We start from the raw sequence: 10,278 nt of genomic DNA, 5'->3' as shown, positions 1-10,278 counted from the left end.
ACATTTACCAGCACACCACTTGATATCTTTCACATAAAGTACCTAACACTGTAAAGACTGCAACATGGAAGTACAATGTAGAAATACACGAATTATACTTCCATTTATATTTTAATGTAAAGAGTGTTGTTTTTTTAGAAAATTTTGCTCTTACTATTTGCCACACAATTGATCAACATTGTTTATGGATTTTACAAATATGCTTGAATATTGAAGTTTTATTATTTATAACATGACATAAAAATAAATCAACAATATCTCTGGTGGTAGATTTTATCCATGTATGAATACATTTTTTGTCTAATATAAATTCATTTCCTTGAGGGGTTAAAAAAAGGGTGATTTAAAAAAATGTTTTTGGCGGCTCAGTTCCCCCGCCTCCGCCGTCGCTCGTGGTCGTCTCGCCATGGCCCTTTCGCGGGGGCTGCCCCGGGAGCTGGCTGAGGCCGTGGCCGGGGGCCGGGTGCTGGTGGTGGGGGCGGGCGTCCTCGGCAGCAAGCTCCTCAAGAACCTCGTGCTTACCGACTTCTCCCACATCGACCTGATTGATCTGGATACCACTGATGTCAGCAACCTCAACAGGCAGTTTTGTTTCAAAAGAAACATGTTGGAAGATCAAAGGCACAGGTTGCCAAGGAAAGTGTGCTGCAGTTTTACCCAAAAGCCAATATCATAGCCTATCATGACAGCATCATGAGCCCCAACTACAATGTGGAATTCTTCCGACAGTTCATATTGGTTATGAATGCTTTAGACAACAGAGCTGCCCGCAACCATGTAAATAGGATGTGTCTGGCAGCTGATGTACCTCTTATTGAGAGTGGAACTGCCGGTTATCTTGGACAAGTAACTGTTACCAAAAAGGGTGTAACTGAGTGTTATGAATGTCATCCTAAACCAACCCAGAGAACTTTTCCTGGCTATACAATTCGTAACACACCTTCAGAACCTATTCATTGCATAGTTTGGGCAAAGTATTTGTTCAACCAGTTGTTTGGGGAAGAAGATGCTGATCAAGAAGTGTCTCCAGACAGAACTGACCCAGAAGCTGCCTGGGAACCAATGGAAGCTGAAGCAAGAGCATGTAATGAAGATGGTGACATTAAACGTGTTTCCACTATGGAGCGGGCTAAATCGACTGGGTATGACCCAGTCAAACTTTTTACCAAGCTTTTTAAAGATGATATCAGGTATCTGTTGACCATGGACAAACTGTGGTGGAAAAGGAAGCTTCCAGTTCCATCGGACTGGACTGAAGTACAGAGTCAAGGTGAAGAAACCAATGTGTCAGATCAACAAAATGAACCTCAGTTAGGTCTGAAAGACCAGTAGGTTCTAGATGTAAAGAGCTATGCAAGCCTTTTTTTCAAAAAGCATTGAGACTTTGAGAGTTCACTTAACAGAAAAAGGGGATGGAGCTGCGCTCATATTGGACAAGGATGACCCGTCTCCCATGGATTTTGTCACTTCTGCCGCAAACCTCAGGATGCATATTTTCAGTATGAATATGAAAAGCAAATTTGATATAAAAATCAATGGCAGGGAACATTATTCCTGCAGTCGCGGCCACAAATGCAGTGATTGCCGGGCTGATAGTACTAGAAGGGCTGAAGATCCTCTCAGGGAAAATAGATCAATGTAGGGCGATTTTTTTGAATAAACAACCAAACCCAAGGAAGAAGCTCCTTGTGCCTTGTGCACTGGATCCTCCCAACCCCAATTGTTAAGTATGTGCCAGCAAGCCAGAGGTGACTGTATGGCTGAGTGTCCATAAAGTGACTGTGCTCACGTTACAAGATAAGATAGTAAAAGAAAAATTTACTATGGTACCACCAGAGGTGCAAATTGAAGACTGGAAACGAACAATCCTAATCTCTTCAGAAGAGGGAGAGACAGACACTAATAATCACAAGTTGTCAGAATTTGGAATTAGAAATGGCAGTCGGCTTCAAGCAGACGACTCCCTCCAGGACTACACTTAACATTGATTAACATCCTTCGTAGTGAAGACCTAGGAAAGGATGTTGAATTTGAAGTTGTTGGTGATGCCCCAGAGAAAGTGGGACCCAAACAACCTGAAGATGCTGCCAAAAGCATAACCAATGGCAGTGATGATGGCGCTCAGCCCTCTACGTCCACAGCACAAGAGCGAGATGATGTGCTCATAATTGATTCAGATGAAGAAGGCCTTTCAGGCAAAGCTGCCATCAGTGAAGAAGAGAGAAGTCACAAGAGGAAGCTGGATGAGAAGGAGAATGTCAGCATGAAGAAGCCACATACAGGACCAACAGACGAGCTCGATGATGTGATAGCATTAGATCGAAGAGAAAACTCTGCCTCTGAACAGAACCTTATTTCATTAAGTCATCCGGGCAGAACCAGATTGTTATGTCCTTTGTTCCAAAGGGAAAAAAATTCACGCCAATGACTTGAAAATGATTCTGCTCTCTTTGAAAGCATTCTTTTTGCTAGAACTGTTAGGAACATGACGGTGTACTGCATTGAAAGTAGGAATATAGTTTTAAAACCCTTTGAACAAAGTGTGTGCATAAACACTCAGAGGAAACACAGTGCATGTTGCCTTTTTAATGTAAATACCCTCAGGTGTCATTTAATAGTTTTAAAATATTGTGGTTTAATAAAGTTGATACCTGGTTATAAATATTATGCCTTTATTTTTGGTTAGAAGAAGACTTATTTTTATCCTGGATCTAACCATTTTCATTCTCTGACTGAAACAGATTCCAAGAAGTATCAAGTGCTATGCATTGAAATGTTTTTAAATGTTAACTGACACTGTGTATATTACTGTAAAACAATGTTAACTTACTCAAGTTGTCTGTTTGTACTGCCTGGTATGTCGGTGTAAGAAGCCCAATTTTTGTGTATTGTTGCAGTTTCAGGTTATTTATATTTGATCTTTTGTAAAACTCAAATACAACTATACTGTACTTGGACCAAATAAATATCATCTGCTCACTTGTTACACATGCCTGCACAGTTCACATTTCTGCCGCCTTATTGGGCTGTACATTGTGTGTACTACAGGCATGCTGAATTCTTCCCGTTTAAAATAAAATCAACTTTTAATGAGGGTGAAGGTTTAAAGAAATCTCCGCTGTTTGCCATAGATGAGTACTTTCTAAAATAAAGCTTTTTATGGCAGTGTTGCTTTTTTTATTTGGATTGTTAAGAGTTGGTCTTTTGTTCAGAACATGTTAGTGATCTTAGTCCAGCAGCACTAACTTTTAGAGCCTTGAACTTGAGGTGTCCGGAGTAGGGCAGCTTTCCTCCATTCTGTAGTCCTTCCCTGGGTTGCTGCAGTTCACTAGAGTCCCTGGCCGGTCAGCAGCACTCAGCTCTCTTGCCATGGACCCCAGGGTACTCTCATCACATGTGAATGTGCCCTGGGTTTTCTGAGAACAAAAACCTTTTTCCCTGTCCCTGGGTGTTTTCGGCCACAGTTCTTCACTTTGATATAAGACCTAGATTTCAAATTTAGTAATTCTTTGTGTTGCTCCATCTTAGGTAATTCTTACTCTGCCACCCAGCTTATTAACTCTTGCTCCTTGTTCTATACTGTTTGAATGTTCAGCATGTAATGAAAGCCTTCTGACATATCGCTTTGAACAAGACTCTAACCTCATGCTGCTTGAAATCTCCAGGATGGAGCCAGCCTTCTGATAAAGCAGCTGTTAGCAAGCTGATTGCCACCCGCAGCTGAGCCCGTGAGGCTTGCTCTGCCTTGAGATTTTTAGATGGCGTGGAATTTTCCTCCAGAAAAAAAAATTCCGAGATACAGAACTATGTAAGGAAATGCTCAGAAATGAGCTCAGGTTGACCAGTTGGTGACTGATGATCATCGGAAGCCTTGAATTCTGAAAAGCTGTCCAGAATTTTGAAATCCTTTCTACTCTTTACACCTCATCCTGCCTCGTAGACGTAATCTTCCACAATGTTTCCAGAGTTTCGTGTTTGTTCTTTTGATTTTTTTTCATTTCAAGGCACATGGCATTAGATGCCAGTTAGATCTTTGGATGTGCTGCTTTTTTGGCAGACCTATAGTTTTTATCTTTGCCACAACTCTGTTACTACCTTTTCTAGCACTTTCTGTCCATTTTCCTCCTGCTCTTAAAAGTTAAGGGTTTTCCAGCAAGGCAGACCTGACTACTAGGTGCACAGGACTTGATCAACTAGACAGTAAGCTAAGCAGACCCCAGGCTGCCTTCACAGCTCTGGAGAATGGAGATCCTTCAGGTCTGGGGTAGTATTTGTGGCATTCCTATGCAAACTGCATCTCCTCAGTGGGGAGCTGGGACCAAGGATCTTTAAGGCTATTTCCCCAACAGCTTCCATTGCCATCCTGAAGTACAGAGTTGACAAACTATCTTGCAGTCTCACTGAGACCCAACTTTAGCTGGAAATCTCAGTGTCCCAAAGATGAAACTACATGTGTGGCATGTACCATGAGGAGATTCAGCATTCCTAAAATAGAGCCTGAACCCTTAATGAGATAACTTAGCAGGCAAAGATCATTAATGGATCTCAAAACCTTCAGGTAAAAGGGAAAACAAGGACCTTCACAATGGACAGATATGTCACCACCAAAATTGAGTTATCAAATCTTACCACTAATGGAACAACCTGATATGTGCTTCCCGATGAGATTATGAAGACCGCAACAGCACTCTGTCAAAAAACATGGTTAACCCAAATCTAATCAAGCCTCTAGATTCCAACTGATAGAAAATGGAGGGACAAGTTAAACAACATTAAGAGGAAAATAATCAGATAAGTACAGAATGTGACACGGTCCATAACTCAGATGCCTGGTATCGGTAAGTCATTGAAAGGTGGAGGCAGTTTAGATTAAAAGAAAGAGACACAACCTAATGTATTGAATCCTTTTTGTCTTGGTTCAACAAAATAAATGATTAACATTTCTTGTAACCATTGGGGAAGTTTGAAAACGGAATGGATGTTAGATGATATGGAATTGTTTTTTCTTAGGCATGTAGTTATGTAGACCAAAGTTCTTATTCTTATGACATTAGAGATGAAGTTTCATGATAGCTATGACTTTTAAAAGGCTCAGCAAGGTAAGTAATGGAGAAAAAAAAAGCAAAATGCTGACATTTATGGAATCTAGGTGGAGTGTAGATACATTATCCATTGTACTATCCAACTTCTCTCTGAAAACTTTCATGTTTTGTGCCTATGTGACTTTTCAAAGTTTTGTATCTGAGCATATATTATGGTTGAAATCAGAAGGACAATAAAGACTATTAAAAATATAACTGGGAAAAATGTTTTTATAATTTATATTACATAAACTGGTTGGCATCTAGTCTCAAACTAAGGAATGAATTACCCTTATATATAATTATTTTATATTTTTGAAGTTAATTTTTCTATTAGTCTACCTAAATGATGTGAGCAGACCATTTACAGAAAGGGAAATATAAATGCTTAATAAATACATTTTAAAGATACTTAAAGTCAATAATTATAAGATGCCTATTAGATTTGCAGGTTTTTGGGAGAAGTCATATTTGACTGCTTTTTTTATGTGATATTCCAAGTAGTGCACAGTTTTGAAGTGCAGTTAAACCAGGTCTGTCAAATTTTTAAATACTCTTATACTTTAAGCAGTTCCACTTAGAAAAGTAAAATTTAAAGAAATACATGTATCCAGAAAATAATATAGTCATAGAAAACTTGTCAGTTAGCAACAGCATAACACTGAGAAATATTTACTATTCGAAATACTTATATAAATTCGAATATAAGGAATACTATGTAGCAGTTAAAATGATTCCTATAGATTTTACATATTAACTAATATGGAGAAATATCCAAAACATATTGATGAGTTAAAAAAAATCACAAACCCAAACATAGAGTGTTTCCATATATTTAAGACTAAAACAAAATGTGGGAATGTGTGTGTGTGTCTGCACACATGTGCATAACGAGGTCCACACCCATCAGCCGGTATAGACTGTCAAGCAACAAAGTGTCAAACAGGAAATAACAGTGTAAATCAGAACTTAATGCGGACAGGCAAGAAGAGGTAACTTTTGGGCTGAGCAGGAGATGCTGAGATGTCACTTTTCCTCCACTTCAGTGTGTTCATTTCAGAAATTCACTTCATTGCCCAGATGACAGTTACTTTATCCATTAGATAAAAGGAGAGAAGAAGTTACCTTTTCAAATCCATGGAAGTATGTATTCTGAGAAGAGCTTATCCAGAGTTTCCAAGTGGATCTGTTTTAGCTTTATATAAGCCTCTTGGCTCTACTTAAAGTGCTAAAGCCCCACCTTACAATAGGAAGCAAATGCTGTCTCAATAATACACCACAGTTTCTCAGTATCTATGGGTAGAGCATCCTGAACTTTCTTCATCAAATTACATTGTGTCTTTACGATAGATCTTCCATTTTCCGAACCCTGAATAGGCAATTTCTCAACTTCCATTAGACTATCCAATAGGGGAAAGAATGCTTAAGACATTTTATCACCTAGATTGAAAAAAAAAAAATTTTTTTGGAAGTAGAAACTATTGCTCTGAAAATAACAGTGACAATAAAAAGAGTATGCTATGCACCAATATAAAATATGCTGTGATCGATGTGGTGAAATGGAAATAGCAAAATAGTAGAGTAAGAGCTGGCTTCAAATATTGATTCCTCCATCAACTGGTAAATTATGTAGACAGGCTGAGTCTATTTTCTCATTTGTAAGTTGGGAAAAGAGTACCCGAGTTTCTAGGAAACGTGAAATACCTTGCACAGAAACAGCGTAAGGACTCCACCAATCTCTGATTTCTCCCTTTGTGTCTCTGGTTCCTCTCACCTATGCCTGTAATACAAGGCATTTGGTCATTTGTTCATGTCTCTCATTTCCCATCTGGAATTCCCATTGTTAATAGTAACTTCTTTCACTAGGAATAGTTAAGATACACTCACCTAACATAAACACTCAGATTACTTTTACCACCATTTGAAAAGTATCTTATCTAGTTTCCAAATACCTTCCTTGAGGATATTTTCAATAAATTGATTAAAAAAAAAAGAGAATTTTCTCTAGGTTTACTACTCTTGCCTGAACTTTAAGCATTTAGAAAAGTATCTGTATCATGGTGTGCACTTCTCAGGAAATGCTTAGCATGTGATATTTACAAAGTGTATTTCAGGACAGGAACCCTGGTGGTGCAGTGATTAAGTGCTTGGCTAGTAACTGAAAGGTCGACATTTCGAACCCACCAGACACTCCATGGAGAGAGATGTGACAGTCTGCTTCTGTAAAGATTACAGCCTTGGAAACCCTATGGGGCAGTTCTACTCTGTCCTATGGGGTCGCTATGAGTCAGAATTGACTCAATGGCAACAGTTTGGTTTTCGTTTCATTTCAGGGCATATTTCTCAGAGTATCATCCCTAATCTCTTGTCACATGACATTTCATGTCAAAGAAAGGTGAAAATTGATTCTGGATTGTGCAGAGGTGATTGAGAAAAGAAGGCCCCATGGTTTCTAGGAAAGTGTGGGAGGTTTTATAGGAACCAAGCCTGGAGGTGCCACAGATCACTTCCACCTGCATTCCTTTGATGAGAAGTCATCCACATGGTCCCACCGTAGAGACAATCAGCTGGGGAAAGTAACTGAGATATATACCCAGGAGAAGAGAAAATGAGGTTTTTGAATTTATAGCTTTCTTTGTACCACGAGCATGAGAAATCAGTTGTCAAAATGATATTGGATAATATTTAAAGTATGTTTTTTATTTAGAGAAAGGGCAGGGGCTGTACCTCCTTCATCTCACTGCTCGCAAAACCAAGGAAAGCTCTTGGCTTATGAATGCTCAGTATTTGTTAAATGAATGAATTTAAAGATTCTCAGCTAAATCTGTAGCCTATGTTTTTGGTACAGTACTGCAATTTCTTAGTTTAATTCCAGAAGGTGACTTTATCTTTCTCCAGGACTTTCAGACCTGGGGAGAAGGTTTGCAGTTGGTTTTGGGTGGTTCTATTTTTCCTTTCTGATGACTGGAGATAGAAGTTAGTCAATGGTAGTATGCTCTGTGTGTGTGTACGTGTGTGTATGTGTATTTGAAAAGTGTTATATGATCTCTATAACATTTTTGAGGTTTTAGAACCAGAACTTCTTAAAGTTAGTCCAGTTCCCCCATCTTCCAGCTCTTTTTAATGTACCCCTTAATTTCCGGTCTTCTGGTTAGCTCTGTGCTCATGGTAGATGAGTGGGTCTGAGAAGCAGAGGTGTTTTCTTCTTGAGAATTTAAATCCTGAAGGAAACACTACTGAAATAGCTGAAATAGAAAAGCCTTAGATTTGTCAGTTAATGAGGTTAAGATCCCACAGTTTCAAAAGAAAAACCTCTCCTATGTCAACCCCATGGTTAGATCTCATTTCCCTAGGTTCAACTAGGATTACCTCCTGACAACAACTAGTCCTTCTCTGACCTCTGTAGCTACAGTAGTAAGCCTGATGCAACATGCAGTTGAATCTCCTAGAAAAATTTAGTTTAAGTCAAAATATTGATAACTTTTGTGTGAAAAGAAAGCAGAGAAAAATTGCAGTTTTTATTTTGTCTATGTTCTTTTTGTTTACAAGGAGACAAGCATCAAACACACAAGGTGAGCTTGGTTAAATCCCCTACCTGTCATATTTACATGTACACTCCTTCTGCATGTCTCTTTCATGCCTCTTTCAGAAATATAGAGCAGTAGTATTTTAGAGATGGACGTAAATCACAGATTCTTTCCTCAAATTTAAATAAAACAGATGTAGATAAATTAAGAATGTGTTATAGTTCACACCAAGATTTAATTGGAGACTCAAAAAAAAAAAAAACCCAATTCTTATAATTCTCAGATGCTTGAGTGTTCTGCTGCATCAAGGTACCACATATACTTATCTATTCACTAGGATAAAAAAATGCCAGCATGCTTTCCTCTCTGTTTTAACTTCATAGCAACTTCTACTAGGAATGCTGGAGTCTTATTTTCAACGTACTGCATTGGAGGGCTCCCAGTTGTAAGGCATACATCCACTCCTGTGTTGATTAATACTTACTGATTTTTCATGTTGGCTACTTGTATTTGATTAATTTGTGTCTCTTCCAATTTATAGTATTCCCCATTGTCTTCATTGTTCTCTACTGGTCTTCACTGTCATAGAGTCTGACTTTTGAGTTGTGTTCTGTTTGGTCTATTCCTTAACGCCTTATTATGATTTCCCTGTCTTTTTTCAGAGCTTTAAAAAGTGTTGTAAGGCAGAGGCATGGCACAAAATTATATATAAAGATAGATATAGAACTTTTTATTTAATATATAATATAAATACTGATATAAAATATATGTGTATATAATATGCATATGCTGTATAATGTAAACATGTAAACAGATACTTATATTTTAATATTTCTTGAAATTCATACACTTTTCATTACACATAAATGATCAGCGACAGAAATAATTCTTAAAAGTAACTTTATAGACTGTATTAAATCAAAATAGAACTGTTTATGCATGTTTATTTTATAGAAATGCTAAGCTTAACTTCAAATAGACTAATAGTTAAATAAACTAAAAAGAAAAAAGTAAATAAACTAGGCACCCATAAATGCTTATAACTTTTTTTTAATGCTTTATTATACTTACCAGTCTGATGAATAATTATTTATTAACAGGTATGATTTTCAAATCATCACTGAACACTTGACTACTCGACTAGAGTGGTCCCATGAAAACACTCTCAATGGAACCTTGAGAAAACTTCTCTCAGCAATTCTTCCATAGTTAACAATGGCCATTTACTGGGCATCTTCTATTTGTTTGGCAGTTTATTGGGTTCCAATTTTATTGTTTCTAATTCTAACAGCAATCTTTCAGAGCAGTTATTAATCTTCAAATGAGGACATCCAAGTTCAGAAAGGTTACACTGTCAGTGAGTCAATGAGTTGTATTTTGATCTAAGTGCCTACAATTTCAAATTTGGATATTTCTCCCCTCCTTTTTTTTTTTTTTTTGGCTGTCATTTGTTGGGGGGGGGAAGGGGAGTTAGAAGGTGAAAGTGAATGATTAATCCATAAAATGATCAATTGGTCAAGAAATATAGAACTTCCCTTGGTCCCTCTGTCTTAATTACTTAATGCTGCCATAACTAAAAAATGTGGATGAATTTAAAGTACAGAAATTTATTTTTTCACAGTTCTGGCGGCTAAAAGTCCAAGTCAGAATATTAGCCTTGTCCATTCCTC

General features: G+C 37.8%; 1 pseudogene; it reads left to right on the top strand.

Moving 5' to 3' along the window:
* Window positions 1–406: 406 nt before the first annotated feature.
* Window positions 407–2,744, top strand: LOC100655404 (SUMO-activating enzyme subunit 2-like; annotated as a pseudogene).
* Window positions 2,745–10,278: the final 7,534 nt, after the last annotated feature.

This window comes from Loxodonta africana, chromosome 1 (genome assembly GCF_030014295.1).
Source record: "Loxodonta africana isolate mLoxAfr1 chromosome 1, mLoxAfr1.hap2, whole genome shotgun sequence".
Taxonomy (NCBI): Eukaryota; Metazoa; Chordata; class Mammalia; order Proboscidea; family Elephantidae; genus Loxodonta; species Loxodonta africana.
This window is presented reverse-complemented; position numbering and strand designations above follow the sequence as displayed.